At 37.2% G+C, this 19089-nt stretch overlaps 1 protein-coding gene across 1 annotated transcript in view; it reads left to right on the forward strand.

Moving 5' to 3' along the window:
- The window catches only part of ERBB4 (erb-b2 receptor tyrosine kinase 4), a 1152669-nt gene that overhangs the window by 918187 nt on the left and 215393 nt on the right, over positions 1–19089 (forward strand). The window lies entirely within an intron of this gene.

Below are 19089 nucleotides of genomic sequence, written 5' to 3' on the forward strand. Positions count from 1 at the left end.
CCTACAGGCACAGTTCCACTCTGTCCAGCAGGGTTGCCATGAGTCAAAATAGACTCAATAGCAGTGGTGTCAGTGCCGACTAGAAGAAAAATAGTCATTAACTTTCCGTTTTACATGATATTTTTTATAAATATTCATTTCATTTGACAAGTATTCTTTTTGAATAAAAGAAAATTGAACAATAGTACTAGTCTCAACAAGAAAAATAAATGGGGAATTTAAATGGCTAATAGTCATAGACTGCTGATAATATGAGAGGGAAAAAACCCTGAAACGTAGATCTTTCCATTTGCTTGTTCAAGGCTTTCTGCTGAAAGCCTTTCTTCAGAGTCCTAGTCTACAGCGCTGCGCTATTGACGAGTTACACTATCATAGCCGAGCCACAAGGACCTCAGTCCAGTGATCTCTCCTAAGCCTAGCTCTTTTCAGGGTTGCTAGTCTATTGGACAGTGACATCATATACATGTTCACCCACATGATTATCCCCAAACGTTCCTATTTCTCAGGCTAGTGGTCTAATTGTGGCAAGATTTCATCGGGAGCTCTTTAATTGTCCTGTTTCCAGGTCTGAGTTGTTCCAGCCCAGGGCCACACTTCTGCTAGAGAGGTCACGACTGAGCACCAAAATCAGATTCATAATGCCCCTAGAGGACAGAGGAGCACCGCCCTTTCCGGTTTCCATGGTTGCAAATCTCTATAGAATCAGCAAGTCCCATCTTTCTCTTGGCTGGTGGATTCAAACTGCTGACTTTGCAGGGACCCACTCATAACACCATTATTCCTTCACCAAGTAAACCCCTGTTTTCACCTATTCTTCAGGGGAAGAAATGACTTGAAGAGGGGCATTGAGAAATGTCCCTCCTAAAGCTCCCCAATCCTTTCTGGTTCTTGTCTTTATGATGTATGGTCTATAATGGGTCTGACTGCAGCACCAACACACCGTACCTATAAACTGCAGGCTACAAACACCACTAATTACCATTTGCTTAATTTTTATCTTATTTTCTTACAGCACATAAAACTACCACTTAAATTGAATTACACATTTCCCCTTTTACAACATAAAATCATGGTCTAACATAAATGGAATAAAACAGATTTTCTCCCCAAACAATAATATTATCAGAAGACAGATACTTTCTATTTGGATAGATCTCATTTAATCTTAAAATGTTAAGAGTTCTTTGGATTGTGAAATCCATTAATGAAATTCATTTAGCAACTGATCATTTCTTTAGATGATGACTTTACTGTTACATGAGCATAATCAAAATTTAAATGATTATTTGTGAAGTAGTGATTTAATATCTCCTTACCATTAGGGTAATTTCAATTTTAATTGAGTAGCGCTCTAGTGAAAATGAATATTAAAAAGATGAATTTGATTTCTATAGTTTTATAAAATTTTATATAATTTGCCTTGATGATGAAATGTAGCCACATTTCATAATAACCTTACTCCAAATTAACATTTTGTTGTAGTAAAAAAATTGTTTAACTTTCAAAATTATAGTTTTGATTGAGGAACATGTATTTGTTATGTGGTTATTCAGCAGCTGTGTTTCAGTGTATAAAAACATTACCTATAGTTTCACTTACGGAATTGGAAAAGAATTCTGTTAGAAGATCTTCTGTTTTATTATGTTCTGGTTATAAACTGATAAGTATTCATAAAAATAAAGTAAGTATTAAATGAAAGCTAGAAGAATCATAATTTAGTCCAGAAATGTTGACTATCAAGAATTGGCTGTGTATCTTTTAGAAATTCTCATGAAAAATATCTTAGGTGGACTTTTAATAATCAAATATAAATATATTATGCACATTTAAGATTAACCTATCATTCAAAATATGTAAATGTATCCCTGTTAGTACACATTCATATGCAAATATATTGTGTTTAATGGCTTCATAGTACTACTCCATACTATTAATTTTCTTTAATTAACTTAACAGTATGGTATTTTTCAGGTTTTTTTTAGCTATTGACACTTAAAACCAATATAACACAAACATCTTTATGTATATAACTTTTTCTACTAATGCATCTATGGTTTGATGTCAACATGCACAATTTTACATTCCAGGATGATATTTATGATATGAAAAGATAGTCTATGTATGCCATAGCCAACTGGCTATATATACTCCTGATCAGTAAAGCAAAGACCTCATTATTCCAATCTCATTTCAATTTGCGGACCAGTTATATTTCATCTTTTCTTGTATGTGAATTATCTTTTCACCATGGCTACTTTGATATTGTTGGTTTTGGATTGTTTTGTGGCTAATTGATACGGACTTTTTATAGGTTAAGGACGTACACCTGCACCATCACAATAGCAAATATGTATATGGCACTGCTTTGTTGGACTTCATTCTGAGCTTTCTTGATAGGATCGTGATAAATCTTAGTTTATAATAGTTCACATATAAATTGCATAGATAAACAGACCGACAGCTTTTGCTGTTGTTTGGGACTGGTGTGTCTATTCCAACTCTAAGCAGCCCCACGTGACAGAGCAGAAGGACTTCGCCCGGGGCTCCTTTCCTTGTAATCCTGACGGAAGTCGATGTCACGGCTTTCTAGCCAGAGTCCCTGAGGGAGTTCAAGCTGCCAAACTTTATTTTATTAGCCGAGAAGGCAAAGCACTACTAATAGAGATCATAGGAGCCCTGGTGGTGTCATCACTAAGAGTTGGGCTGCAGTCCACAAGGTCAGCAGTTTGAAACCACCCTCAGCTCAGTGGGAGGAAGACTGGGCTATCTACTCCCATCAACAGTCTCCTAAACCCACAGGTGGGTCACTGTGAGTCAGCATGGCCTAGGGGGCAACATAGTCCATACTTCTAGATAGTCACTGAGAGGATGTGGGGAAGAAAGGAGGGTCAACCTTCCTGGCCCTTCGTCACCAGTGTGGGTACTTGTGTTGTACTGGGCTAAAGCGGGTTATCAGGGTACTGGTCCACTTCAGTGGCGCTCTAGTGGATCCAAGTTGAACTGCTAACCCCAAGGTTAGTAGTTTGAAACTCCCAGCTGTTCTGAGGGAGAAAGATAAGACTTTTAACCCTGTAAAGATTCACAGTTTCAGAAATCCACAGCAGCAGTTCTAACCTACCCTAGTCTTGGATCTCTGGGAGTCAGAATTGATTTGAAGGTAGGGAGTCTGGGGCTTTGAGTTCCAATTGAACACTACTTGCAGAAGTTCAAAATGGTCCCAGTATGTCTAGCTACTTGACAGTTAATAAGTTCTAAGTTCTTTCTTCTATCTTTTGTCATTTTTATTCAGCTGCTTCTAATCAGTACTTGACCCACTTTTCTATTCTTTCCTCGGAATGTGGGGTTCTAGAATTATCATCCATATCCATTACACTTGTATGTTTTTGGTAGAAAGAGGGTCTGTGCTGTATGCCTGCCTAGTCCATCACTTTGCACTCTGGTCATGCATGACTATGTTGTTGAGGTTTGGATTCTCTCTAACAAGCACAGATTTCTCCGACTTGTTGGTCAGTGTCCTGGATATTATTGATATTTCTGAAAAGCTTATAATATTTGCTAAAAGTAAATCATTGCCTGTTCATTTTCAAATGGCACATGTTACCGAGTGGACTTTTACCCAGAAGGAATTTAGCATGTATGTTCCTGAGGGAATCTCTTGGCATAAGTACCTTTGGCTAGCATAGAATGAGGTTGGCTGGGCAGAAGAAAAAAAAATTAAAAACCTTGTGATTCAGATTTTACAACAGCGTTGGCCAACTTCTTGGAAATATTTAGCCATATAATTTAAATTGCTATGCAAAATTGAATTGATATTCACCAGTCACTAGATGTGGGCCACCAGAGAAAGCTCAAGAACTTGAATGAGATGATTCTGCAGCTAATGGAAATTTCTGTTAGGTGAAGGCTGCCCTCTAGCAGTACTGATGCTGAAGTAATAGGACTTTCATTGATGGGAGTTATGGGCAGGAGTCCTTTGTATATGTATGAATGAGTGAGTGAATCTATTTCTGTTCAACATCAACTATCTAGGTGGTGATCCAATATTGGACAAATGCAAATCTAGCTTACCATGGCTATTTAATTCTGTATATGAAGGCCACCATAAAAATATTTAGATGAGTACAAGAAAGCATGAAAACAAATGCTAGAGTGTGTGCTTCAGAGAACAGAAAGCTTACTAAATATTGGTGTGAAAAAGATAAACGCTGGTCCATTCTTTTGATATGCATTTGGTTTGGGTAGGTTTAGACAGCCATGTATTTATTATATTTTGCATGTCCTTAGGTAGGATAGATTTGCTTTGCATTTAATGAAAACCATTCTACCTTCTGGGATCTTAAATGCAGCTTTTCCACTCTTTGGCCATAACTACTCTTCTTTATAATTGTTTTACATCCACACTCCAGTAAATGTTTTCGTGATCACATCCAGAGCCCCCAAAGCGCTATCTCTTCCCGAAGTCTTTCCGCTTTCATAGCCTGCTTAACTTTCTTGTTCCAACATCAGTCCTTTCAACTAGTTCCTTACCTCTGTCCCGTCTGTGAGTTTGTCCCATTGACTTCCTGCTACACTCAGCTATCTAGCTGCTACCCATGTTCAGCATAGGACATCTTCTCTTCATTCTTGGCTGCCAAATGGCAGACATCCCCTTCTTGTACTGAATGTCTATTAGACTTATCATTGTCTTGTCCTGCTCAAAGACGTCTTACCTGACGATTCCCGTCCCACTGTTAGGTTTGGGATCTTGAACTCTTTCTGTTTGGGAATTAAAATTAGGTACATAAACCTCAATTTAATTAACAATCTCAGTTAGAGGTACACGGCTTGCATATTTCATGTGCGGTTCAGATTTTCCAACTCCTCAACAAGTGAATGGCAAGTTCTGTGCTTAGTGTTAAAATACCAACTCTGATTTGAGACTCTCAGAGATAAGTGTGGGACATCGCGAGTACCGCAAGTGTGATAATAAAGGTACATTAGACACGAAAAGGAACATCGTGCTTGGTCAATGGGAGAGCAGGGAAAGCGAAGAGCCTCAACAAGATGTATTGACATGGTGGCTGCTAGGATGTGCTCGACCATGACAATGATTTTGAGGATGGCACAGCCAGGCTATGACTCATTTCTATTTTGCATCAGGTTGATGTGAGCTGGAAAAGATTCAGTGGCTCGTCACAACAGACATGCTCTGAGACCACACACAATCAGTGTTTACTCTTCCCAGGAGCTTTGAAGATAATTGCAAACACTGGTTGATATTAGAGTTAGACTGCAGCTGATGAATTGGTATAGGCCTGAGGAAGGCAAGTGAGAGTGGGACAACATCATAGTCAAGAGCATCAATATCCCCCACAGCCCCAGAGTCTATTCTGACTTATAGGAGCTCTGTAGCAAAGAACCACCCCCAGGCTTTCTGACAGTGTATGGCTTTACAGAGCAGAAAAGTCTCCTTTCTCCCACAGAGTGACTGGTGGGTTTGAACCACCAGCCTTGAAGCGAACTCAGCAAACTACCAGGGATCCTTTAAGCAACAATTTTGTAGATGAAAAGTCATGGAATGCTTGTGACTAGTTCCAAATGTCTAGAAATGGAACTGAGTAAAGCGGCAAGAGATTAGCATAACAGGTAAATTAGGAAAATCATATTACTACATTAATTAAAATAAATCAAGAGGGTATTAATTTAGTTATGTTAACCCTCTAAGTGTGTCTTCCATCTTCCTTGCATCTTTATCTCCCTTTCGAGATAAATGGATGTTTGTTATGTAAAGTATGAAAACTGAAACTAGTCACTCTTCATGTAACTCGGGGTGAAACCAAGCAGCTCTTGAATAATTAAATAATGATGCATCAATTACCCCAAGGGCTGAAGTTGTCTATGAAATGACTCAATATCTTCCTTCCTCTGCTGCTCAGCCTCTAGAACACTTTGGAATGTGAGCATTTTGGTGCTAATACTTTCACCGGTCATGTGAGTAGCTCGTAGAGGCAAAGTCTGATCCATTACACGGCGTACAGACTGTAGGGTCAGATCTAGTGAAAGAACTGCTGTTTAACATTGTTATTATTAGTGTTATAGATGAAGCTGCAGAAACTGCTTACCTTGCCTCTCTGCCCACCCGTAACATGATAGTGAGTTTTCAGTTTAAATGGCTAGCCGCTCCCTGTAGATAGTTCTAGTATAAATTACTTAGAGAAGTATTTGCACTTAGCCTGAGAGCTCTTCTCTGTTCTCAGTGTTGACTAACCCCGTTTCCGTGATGCGTTTAGCCCATTCATACAGCAAATACATCTTTTCTAGAAACCAATTGTGTGTGCCTTACAAAATGAATAACGTCATTAGATCTCATAGTTTTAGATCAATAATGAGATATTATATCTATTGACCCGATTAATAGTTTTTATAATGATAATGCAGAAGTGAATCTTAACCACTGTGGTCACAAATTGATCAATTGCTCTGTTCTGCAGATTGAACTCAGATGACTTTAATAGGGTTAATTTAAAATAGACATTTTGAACATAGCCGCTCAATAGTAATCAGCTTTATGATGAGTCCTTTCCACTTAGCGATCAATTTCAAATTTAATTTGAACAATACTTCCAAATAGAATTTTTTCAGATTTTTGACTGACATAATTACAAATCCATCTAGTCATTATGAAATATGATCTCAGTTACAAGGAATTCTATTTTACCAGTACACCACCACATTGCTTCCCCTGGAGCTTGCAAATTGGAACTGACTACAAATATATATATGTGTGTGTGTGTATACATATATACACACAATGGTTATATATATACATATATACACAATGGTTGGGTGTGGACGTGAATGGTATGAATAGGGAAGAATAGGGTGACGGATTAATCATAAAGACTACTCATAAGTAGTAGTATTAGTATGAACAGGGTGTGTGATGATCTAACAAAATAGCTTAAAAACTGTATACCAATCACTTCAATAGCTTTGAAATCTTAACTCAATTTTTACTTTTACATCTACTGCTATTCATAGATTTTCCTTCATACTGTCTCTGGAAAATTATCTTCAAACTGCTACATTTTCTAGATACAAATAATGCATTTTAATCAAAAAGTAAAGATAAAGGGGAAAAAAGTAAAGATAAGGACAGAAGTCAAGAAGGGATTACAAACTATTTCACAAATATGAATATGTGTCTTTCTTCTTGATTACATTTTAATATCTAACTAATAAATATTCTGCACATAGTATACTAAGGTTTTAAAAAGAATTCTTTATGACTTGGCCCAATGATTTTGTCTTGACATAAGATAATTTTTTTCATTCATTTTTATGGGCTCATACAACTCTTATCACAATCTATACATACATCAATTGTGTAAAGCACATTTGTAGATTAATTGCCCTCATCATTCTCAAAATATTTGCTCTCCACTTAATCCCTGGGAATCAGCTTCTCCTTTCCCCCTCCCTCCCTGTTACCCCCTCCTTCATGAACCCTTGATAATTTACAAATTATTATTTTGTCTTATCTTACACTGTCCAACGTCTCCCTTCACCCACTTTTCTGTTGTCTGTCCCCCAGGGAAGAGGGTATAATATAGATCCCTGTAATCGGTTCCCCCTTTCCACCCCACCCTCCTTACACACTCCCGGTATTGCCACTCTCACCACTGGTCCTGAAGGGATCATCCGCCCTGGCTTCCCTGTTTTTCCAGTTACCATCTGTACCAGTGTACATCCACTGGTGTAGTCAGATTTGTAAGATAGACTTGGGATCATGATAGTGGTGGGGGAAGGAAGAATTTAGGAACTAGAAGAAAAGTGTATGTTTCATCGTTGCTACACTGCACCCCGACTGACTCAAGACGAGATCATATTTTAATAAATTATTTTATTGGGCGCTCTTACAAGCTCATAACAATCCATACATCCATTGTATCAAGCACATTTGTACATATGGTGCCATCATCCTTTTCAAAACATTTTCTTCTTGAGCCATTGGTATCAGATCCTCTTTTTCTCCCTCCCCCAACCTCTGACCCTCATGAACCCTTGATAAATCATAAATTATTATTATTTTCATATTTTACACCATCCACTGTCTCCCTTCACCCAAGTTTCTGTTGTTCATCCCTCTGGGGTGGGGGAATTTTATGATCATTGTGATTGGTTCCCCCTTTCTTCCCTTTCAACCCCCCACTTTCTCCCTCCCCTCATGGTATTGCTACTCCCATTACTGTTCCTGAGGGGTTTATCTCTCCTGGATTCTTTGTGTGGAGAGCTCTTATCTGGACCAGTGTGCATGCTACAGCCTAGCCATATTTGTAAGGTAGGACTGGGTCATGATAGTAGGGGGAAGAAGCATTAAAGAATTAGAGGAATGTTGTGTGTTTCATCGGTGCTATACTGCACCCTGCCTGACTCATCCCTTCCTTGTGACCATTCTGTGATGGGATGTCCAATTGTCTACAGGTGGGCTTTGGGTCTTAACTCTAGGCCCCCTGATTCACATTGATATGATTGTTTGTTTTGGGTTTTCTGATGCCTGATACCTGATCCAAATCAGGGAAACTTTCAAAGTTGAAATTATAGATCACAGATATTCAGAATCTCCCCAGATTTTCAGTTATTTTCATCCTGTGTTTTGCTACATTGGCATTTTTGCATATGATATCAACACACAAATAACACTCACACATAATATGTGTAGCACACTTTGTAGACACATGCATGAATAGGTTGTGAAGTTTTCAAAAACAACATGTGCTCATTTTTTATACCAAAGCAGGGCACTCAGGATGGCAAGGTTTGCACACATATTCCCATATCTTGTGTGATAGAGGCTGGTCCGATTGCCTTCTACCCTTTACAGAAGTACAGGTTAAACACTGTCAAATAAGATATGCTACTAAGGTCATGGTTTATTTTGTGCATACAATTTCTAAGTCTGATGTTAAATGGTTACTCTTTAAAAGTAGGAGATAGATGATTTCTTTGATGGTTAGGAGCATCGTCTTTCAGAGCTTGGTTCCAGGAGACCAACTGGTACAATCAGTGTCCGTAAATTCAGTTCTGGTGCATGGTCACCCCACATGTGCTCAGCAGAGCTGCTCCGTACAGCTTTCAAGGCTGTGGCCTCTGAGAAGCTGATCACCACACCTGTCTTTCCAGGCACCTCTGATGGGGTCAAGTCACCAACTTTTTAGTTTTAGTAGCCCTGTGCATAATTATTTTTGCCACCCATGAACACCTGAAGACAAGCTGCCAAGTTAGAATTCCAGGCTCCTCCTTATTAGCATCCCTAGTGGTGCCAGGGTTAAAGCGCTGCAGCCACCAGCGCCGTCCTGGGACACATTTGGCAGTCTGTTACCATAACAGCCTATTGCCCAGGCAGCCCTATGGTTCAGTTCTACTCTGGCCTACAGGATCCCTCTGAGTCAGAGGTAACTCAACAACGATGGATGTGGTTTAGTTCTGTGTACTATTTTTCTTTTTTTTAATTTTTAACAGAAAATATAAGTAAATGTGAATATACGTTTTTTGTTCTCCTTTTCTAATAAAGGAAACGAAACCTCAAAGATGATTTAATACCTTACTATTTGCACTTAATGTATCCAGCAAGCTTTCTCTAGCAGCATGTAGAAAGCCTTACACTCTATGATGGCAGGATATGATTCTCTGTGGCACTACTAAAATTTATTTCACCAGTTCTTAGTGTTGGACCGAAGGGTGCTTTCCAATTGCACTGTTCCAGGCAAGAATATCTCTATATCTCTTCTTTTTTTAAGAATCATTTTATTAGGGGCTCTTACAGCTTTTATAACATTCCATGTATCAATTGTATCAAGCATATTTGTACATCTGTTGCCATCATCATTTCCAAAACAGTTTGTACTTGATCCCTTGGTATCAGCCCCTTTTTTTATACCTTTCTTCTCCATCCTCCCACCACTTTGAATCCTTGATCAATTATATACTGTCATTTCATATCTCACAAGAATATCTGTCTTATCTGTATTCTTTTACACCTCTAGGATGGGTTTCTAGGAGTAGGATTATTAGGTCAAAGGGGAAACCATCTATAATTTTATAGATATAAAATCAGATTGCTATCAAAGAGGTTGTTGCATTTTGCATTTCCACCAGCAATATATGTAGACATTCCTTCAACATGCCTAACATGCTATATGTTGTTTTTCTATCATTTCTTTTAATGCTTTATTTCTCAACTTATTCACATTAATAGATTCCATGTGTATACTTGCAAAGAGCATAGATTTTATTTTAAAATTACATTGACATTAATAAAATAGTAAGATTTAAATATATTTATAAATTAACATTTAAATCTTCTCATCTTTAATTGCAGGTCTTCAGATGCAACTCATCCTTATTTATGCTTTGTAATGTAAACAATCTAATCTTGATTGAACTTGTTTACTTGATTGATTGTATTTAATTATAATCAGTACATATGGCCTACATAAAACATTTTTCATAAGTTTGAACATCTTTCAACACTTGAGGTGTCCTTTTATATTTTTGCTGGTGCAATAAGTAAGTTTATAGCTTTGGCTTATACCTTAACTTTATAAGTTATTAGCAACACCATATGTTAAAAAGTTCACAGTAGAAGTGAGAAACAATATCACAAATAAACAAAACAGGGCTACATTTTTAAGATGATCATGTAAATTGATCTGTTATATATTATATTAGAATGAAGAAAATGAGATAAGTGGATTTTATACTATGTATTATATACATGCACACACATATAATTTTACATAAGCCAAGATCTATCTACTTATTTTATTATGGATACTTAGAAATGAATTCAATTTCCTGTTTTTTTACTCACATATATGTTACTCTTATTCTATATTTCCTGAAATCATTAATAAGAGTTTGAAAAATCAGTAACAAAAATAATTCAGGTTACAAAATATATTTTAACCTATATTCTAGATCAACATATATCACACCCTTTCCAGAGTTAAGGATTTTTTTTGAAAGGATAAAAATAAATTCAAAGAGTAGAGACACACATGCATTGATTGAGAACTGAGAGTCCCAGGATATTGTCTGTGTTGCAGTTGTGCATATCCGTGCTCCATCAGAATGTGCTTGATGAGAGCGCTCTGCTTTCAGTGATTATGTATCCAAGGGATTGATTGCACAGGTATTAACAACTCTTTTATATCTGCATATATAATATGTGAACAAAAGGGAAAAAAACACCAGAAATAACTAATATATTTGAACAAGATGATCGCAACTGAGACATGAGGGGAATTTAACCAACACAAAGAGATGTTTCATTTTGGAGATGCACCAAAGTTAAATATGCAAGTTATAGGTGTTAAAATTTTATCAGTTTATAATTGGATATTTCTTGAAGCAATTCAGACATGCATGATGGGCATGACTTTTGCTCTTGCAATTACTTTAAATTTCATATGGAAAGGAGAGTGTCTACTGTGCTATCTCTCTTGTCTTTATAGATAGATGATAGATAAATAGATAGATAGACAGACAGAGAGATAGATAGATTATTCACAAGGAAAGGCACAGCGAAATGGAAAATAGAAGTTAAAATTGACTTTCAAATTGTTTGAATTCCACTGTTAACATAAATCTAGAGGGCAAAGTCAAAATAATTATTTCTTATTTCTAGTGCAGAGTTTTATTGTACAACAACAAATAGAAAGCATGGTTAATTAGAGGAGTTGACAAAAATAATCTCTGTGACCTTTCCCTAATCTCTCTGATCATCAGCTACAGTGTTTATATTAACATTTCCAACAGAAAATAGTTGTTCATTTCTCCTCTCTCTTTTTAATATAAAGGAGGGTAACCATAGTCTTGAAGATGTTTGTTAAAATAATTGCTATAACTTCTTTCATAGATATATTGTTCGATGCAGTTCACTTTTATTTGTGTAGCTCGATTAACAAACTGAGCAAAGTAATTTATCAAGAACGATAGTTCATTTCACCTGACTTCCAATGATGTTTGTAATACCTATTGTTTATAGATACTATATATCTATTATTTCTTCATAAATAATAAATATCCATTATTAGAGTTGGGCTCTGGTTGCTATAAATAACAGTTTTTTCAGTGTATTCCTCTCATGGCAAGACTGTACCTCCCATGCTTTAGACCAAGGTGTCCTTTGGTGTGCAGCAGGGCGACAGGAGACAAGAGGAAGGCACTCTCTGAGGGCAGACACTGGCTGCCACAATGGGTCCAAAGACAGGAGAAGTGGGAGATGGTGCAGATGGGGCAATGTGTTGTTCTGTTGTAGATAGAATTCTTCTGAAGACCTGACTAGAGGGCCGCTAGCAACAAAATAATAAATTATAATAAAATAATGACATCGATTTTATTCATTTCAGGCACGAATTACATTCCACAGGCTGCTTGATGATATTTTTTGAATCACATCAGCTATCTAAGTTAGATATTAGAAGAGTATAGTGAACCATTAAATAAACGGTAGACTTACCGTAGAGCCTTCTTACAACTCTGCTATTTAGTTGTTGGTTTTGGTTTTATTGTGATGGTAACAAAAGGTTTTCCTAATTTTAGCCATTTTAAGTGTACACTTCACTGGCAGCACCATTTGGTGCAGACAGCATCATAATTCACCTTCCCAGCATTTCTTCACCTCAAATAAGAGCTCAGAATCCCTTGGCAATGACCAACCCCTTCCCCCCTTACCACCAATAGACTTTAATCTCTATGAAAAGTCAAACAGAAACACCCTCTTAAGATTTCCATCACCAGGGGTACTCTTCAAAAGTTCTTGTCACATCATATGCAATGAATAAAAGTCATTTTAAGGGTCTTAAAATGCTAAAGTAACCGATTATGAAACTGTTTGGAATCTTAAGCAGTATTTGTCCTCATTTTTGTAATATGAATATTGGTAGGTATCCAACCAATGGTAAGGTATTGGGTGTCCAGTAGATATTTAGGTTTATTGACCTAATTAGCACCATTCAAAAAAATCGTCTAAAAATTACACTGTCCCTTGATAAACACTTAGTTTATGACCAGAATAGTTATCCAGTAACTACCAAATGAAGTATTTAAACATTTCTGTCAACGTTTCAAGAGAAAATATCTATGCAAAAACTATTTCATGTAAAAAGCAATGTAATTCTGTCCCGATGATGCAGCTGTTCTCAGTTGCCTTTTCTTTGACCGCAGTTCACGTTCACTCACATGGTCGCCTGTGCTGACAGATCACAAAGTGCTTTAGGAAAACCTTGAAACTCTTGCTTTCTTGGTGCTATGATTCCAAACGTTGGAATAAGTTTCAGGCGGCACTCTGCTAGTACGTGTTTAAATTTGTCTGTGAATTTGAATTTATATAAATTTCAATTAAAATATCTAAATAGTAAAGAATTTTTTTCACTAGTGAATTTAACATGCCATTTGAAGATTCGATGAAGAATGACTCTGAATATATGAATTTGTTTCATTTTTAATATAAGTAACCTATATAAGAAGGCGTTCATAAATAATATTTTTCTGATTGCTCTGATGAGAGACTTAAGCAAATAATTTCTTAGAGTCAAGTGCCATGAAAATATTTTCTCTTACTCGATGACTTTCAAGCCCATGCCTGATAACTACATTTTCTTTTTTTAATTCTCAAACACTATCACATGTGCAGGCTTTTAGATCTAGTTCCATCTCAGTCCTGTCTGGGGGATAGAATGATAACATTGACCATCACCATCAGAACTTAAAAACATCTAAAATTTGCACAATAAATTAAAAAATCCTGGAAGCTATAATTTTGTAAGAGACCAAACAATAGAAAACGTTAGTAGGATCACCTGAGACTGTTCTCATGCCACATGCGGTGTGAGCAGAACAACCAAATGACTGTAATTAGTAGATGCCACACAAAAAACCATTCTAGTTACCCTTGGAAAGCTGTCCCATTAGGTAAAAGCTATCCTTGTTAAAAAGAGAACAGAAAAAATTTTTCTCCTGACTTGCAGATATGGCTTTCAGCATCCTCAAGTCCAGTCTCTCAAGAATCTCTGTTATTCAACACAGAGTCAGTCAGAGTCCAGTAGCAAATCACAGAGACGTGAAGATACAATGAACTCTACTCCAATTCATAGAGGCACACTCTAGGACAAGGGAGTCTCCGTAGCTTTCTGAGGCTGTAACTCTTTGCAGGAGTAGAAAACCTGAGCTTTATCCTGAGAAGCAGCTGCTGACATAACCTACTACTCCATTCGGCCTCCTATGTGCAATGTGCGACCTGTAAAACTGTGACTCTCCTTGGGAAGTTGGCCATTCAGGTCTGCTTCCTTGGAATGCAGGATCTGCAGTAGTTTGTCACTACCTCAATGGTGGACAGAAGCTTCCCAACTTACCTCTGGGATTCTAGACTTTTCTCCTGTGGAATTCCCTGGAGAAAGTGCTGTTAGAATTTTTGTTTGTTTATATTATTGACTTAGTTAAAAATATTCAGTTCATTCTAATTTTGCCTATATTAAAATACAAAAATCAGCTTATCAAGCCTTAATACCAACTAGCCTGTGTGAGTCTGGGTTGACTAGAGAAACAAATTCAGAGACACTTATATATGCACGTCAAGAGAGAGTTGTTTATCAAAGAGCAATTGTACACTGAGCAAACAGCCCAGCCCAGTCCAGATCAAGTCCATACATCTGATATTAGCCCATAAATCCAATAGTAGTTCTCTTCAGACTCATGTTGCTACTGGCAATAATGGCAACCGCAGGAAGATCAGAGGCAGATGGCTGAAAACTCATGTGGATCCAATGACAGTGGAGGCATCACAGGGCTGTGTCTTCAGGTCTCCACTGCATGGCTTGCTCAGGTCCCAGTGTAGCTCCCCATGGCTTGTGCACAGGAAGACAAAGGGAGAAAGTGAGTGTGTCTCAACAGGATGGTGAAGCAGAGAGAAAGTAGGAGACCCAGAAAGAAACATCATCCAGTTGTGACCTGATTGACAGGCTAGACTCCACCCCTTCACTCTTAATATCCTCAAGTTGGCACAAGATTATGTGACTACCACATAGCATTTTTCCATTCATCTCATACTATAGTTCACGTGTACTGATGTACCGTGTATGCTAGTATATGTACTGCCCATAATTCTATACCTTACCACTTTTTATAATTAAACAAATCATATTGTATAACAGTTATATACTGAACTTTTCACATATGTTCACATATGTTGTTTATGTAAGAGTGGAATTATCAATCCCATTATTCAACTCGGGATCCTAGGGTTTTCAAAGCATTTATAACTTGCTTCATGTCACAGAACTTGTAAAAAACAGGACTGAGTTTAGAGCAGATTTATATGAAAAATGTCCAAACCCCATCATCCTTACTACATCACCTGGTTCATCTTATTCATTTCCATTGTTTGTGATTATCTTTCTACATTCTGATATATAAACCCAGGTTTATCTTCTCAAAAAAAGTTTCCCCTGCATTTTCTGTGTAATATTTTTAGTTAGAGGGCAGTCTCTCTAATGGATCTATCCCCCTATTTGAGGAGTCATGTGTAATAAATGCTACTGGAACTGTAAACACCGGTGGCATATTTTGGACATTTTTAGCTGAAGGTGTGTCAGTTCCTAGGAGAGGATGCCGTGCTTTGGGTAGTGGAGAGTCAGCAGGAAAGAGGACTATTCTCAGTAGAAAGCTGACACACCAGTGGCAGCAATGGGCTAAGATTGCAGTGACCGAGAATGCAACTGAAGCGGACACTCCCCCCTTTGCTGTCCATTACCATGAATTCAGTGCTTCCGACCATCAGCCTCGGCAGGCTATTAGCCACTTAAGAAGCGGCTAGATAGCTTGACTTTTGTACTTTTGTGGAGTTCATAGAGTAACCTTCCATCAATATTAGCTGTAAGTTAATGGATTCAATCTTTAAATTAAAGGTATTCTCAGGTATGCCCTAATCATCTCCCCCAAACTCCAAGCAGTCAATAATAATAGAAGGGATAACAACATATTCATATGGCGTCCTGTATTATTCTTTGAAGAAGTTATGTTGCTATTGAAGATAATGACCATGAATTCACCTTTCCTAGGGCAGTCATTGCAGACATCTATGTTTGTTCTCTGTTACTGAAGTGCTGGGTGATTTCCACTGGCTCTTTTCAAATGCCAGCTCCGGATGGAGGCCCTCTTACAGAGATTCTTTGTGAGGCACTTCTTTTTCCACTGCTGCTTTCCTGTCCCTCACAGTGTGGGTCTGAATGCAAAGCCACAGACAGGGCTGTTGACACAGCCTCCTGGAGCATGGGCATTAGCAGCGGGGGCCTTTGTGACACCCTATGTTTTCTTTCAAGGTTTCTTGTGACTCCTTTTTTTCGGAGTACAGGGTAATGTTACTTATCATTCGTACTGAAAACATAAAAGAAGAAAAAAACATTAAACAGGGTTTTCCTCCTTGTGATTACCCCTAAATCAATGCCCTGGGTATCAGGATCAGTGGTAGAATATTAAAATAACATTGACAGAAAAGTTTGATATAAGAACATGAATATAAATCATGGTTCCAAATTTAATATGTCTGGTGGTAGTAATTATGTTCATTATAAAAGGAGAGAAGATAAGAAAGAAATGAATGAGAGGACAAAAATCTCTGTGTCTGAATATCTTTTATATGAGTATGAGATTCAGAGAAAACTAGAAGACCTAATTAAAGTCACTCACTGTTTTAACGTGGATGAGTCAGCAAGAACACATGCTGCTCACTCCTTTATCAGGGGTCCATTTGAAGTGTTTATTAGGTATTGTGGGAAGATTTTCATTATTATGTTTAGTTGTGCACTGTTACATGATTTAGTATAAATGTCATTAATAAACTCATACTATTCTTGTAGATTACAAGGACAGTAAATAACTTTCTTTAAAGAAGATGCAGTATCTAGGAAAACAATTTAGTATTAATATCCCAAATTATAGTGAATAATAAATTCCCACATGCTTAAACTAAATATGGATTATTATTGAACAAGATTAGATTTTGATCTATTGAAGTTGATTTTAGGTTAAAATGTACTGATTGAGCAACCATAGCATCACATTCTCCTGTGTACAAAGAAGAAAAAAGATAAATCTGAATCTCTGCCTTTCAAAAGCGTATCATTTGCAAAAGTGATTTAGCAGTTTGTATTAGAAGATCAAGTCTAAGAGGTCAAGAACAAATTGTACTCATTGAATTCTCAAAATATAAAAATATCTATTAGAATGTCACTTCATAAAGATTCAGCAGGTCAATCGCTTATATAATAGTTTCTATTAAAACATTAATACAATGACCACAAAATAACCTTGGTCCACCTGACTACCTAACTGACATTAATAACTCCCAGGGAGGCAATATGGTGGGAAGAATCTTGGCTGTGGATGCCTCGAACCATTTCAGATCCCTAGTTGACTACTAAATTTAGAATCTTGACAAATGCTTTATCATGTTGAATTTGTCCCATTAACAGTTAATCGGACATATTAATATCTCGTGGGCAAATAGTCCTGCATACGAAATGAGTTAACATGTAAAATAATAGCACCATACCAAGCAAAATTCAAAAATAGTTTTCAGTTACTACTGTGATTCAATGACATCTTTAATTTGTTGTGTTAGGGGATCATAATTATATTTACTATGAACTAGAAAAGTATGGTAAAACTAAATACAGGATTTACCTAACAAGTTAAATAACCCCAGTAGACATTGGTTTTCATAGATAGATAGATAGATAGATAGATAGATAGATAGATAGATAGATAGATAGATAAAAATGGAAAGCAATAACGATAGTCTGATGTTAATAATTATTCCTTTTTCCCTAATGGCAGAACCAATAGCCTGGAATTATTTGTTCCATTTGTTGTTTAATATTTACTGGTTTTCTGTCTCTTAGTATATTAGTGTTCTTTGGGTAACAGTACGTTGGCCCTTGCTCAGCCTTTTGTCCTCATCAGTCCTGAAGTTGCTCGTTGGAAATGCCTCAGTATTTCTCTGCTGTAACTTTACTAAATCTAGTCAGTAAACTCTAAAGTGTCTCTGCTCTAGCAATAAGAACTCACCAACACAGCTTGGCCTCTGTTAGCCATTTTGACTGCTACCACTATTTCCTATGAATCTGCTATTGTGGTTGGTAATTATTACTATGGAATTTGCTATTATAGTTACTAATTATTGAAGTTCTCGTGCAAATGGGAAAGCTACTTTTAGACATCTCACAACTCTTCATGATTACTTTTGGTGGATCATGGGAAGACACGGTCTAGCTTGGTGGTCTTTCAGCAGAAGGTGGTAAGGAAAGATGAAAAGAAGGAACATGCTTGTCTGTTTCCTCTTCGTGTCCCCTTGTCCCCACTGGACTGTGAGAATTAAAGTGAATGAGCACTCACCGTTGGACTCGTAGCTTTCGTCTGGACTCACGACTATGCTGCTTAAAGGTGCCATTCCCTTCAGATATAGTTTGTTTAAGAAAAGCGCATGATGGTGGGGCAGGAGGACAGTAAACGGAAAGCTAGAAGGAAAGAAAACCCCGGTTATAATGCACATGCTCCAGTGTCTATGAGCACTGTGATAACCTTGAATCACAATTGACTAGATGACAATTTCTTTCTTTCTTTTTTTTTAACAGTGTAATAAACATTTCCCCTGACTTATATCATTTATCAACAATGCATACGTGTTGCATAAGGTCATTAAAAAGACAGGAAAGAAAGAAAAGATCAAAGTTGATGTCCGAAGAAACTCTGAAACTCGTTCTTAGTTGTAGAGTAGCTAAAGCAAACGGAAGAAATGATGAAGTTCAAGAGCCGAGTAGAAAGTTTCACAGAGCAGCTCAAGCAAACAGAGCAAAGCATTACAATGATGTGTACAAGAGGTAGAGTTAGAAAGCCCAAAGGGAACAATGTGCTCGGCACATCTTGAACTGAAAGAACTCAAGAAAAAAAATTCAACCTCAAGTTGCCATCTTAAAAGATTCTATGGGTAAAGTATTGACAATGCAGGAAATATCAAAAGAGGGTAGAAGGAATACATCATCACAATTC

Source organism: Tenrec ecaudatus, chromosome 13 (assembly GCF_050624435.1).
Source record: "Tenrec ecaudatus isolate mTenEca1 chromosome 13, mTenEca1.hap1, whole genome shotgun sequence".
Lineage (NCBI taxonomy): Eukaryota > Metazoa > Chordata > Mammalia > Afrosoricida > Tenrecidae > Tenrec > Tenrec ecaudatus.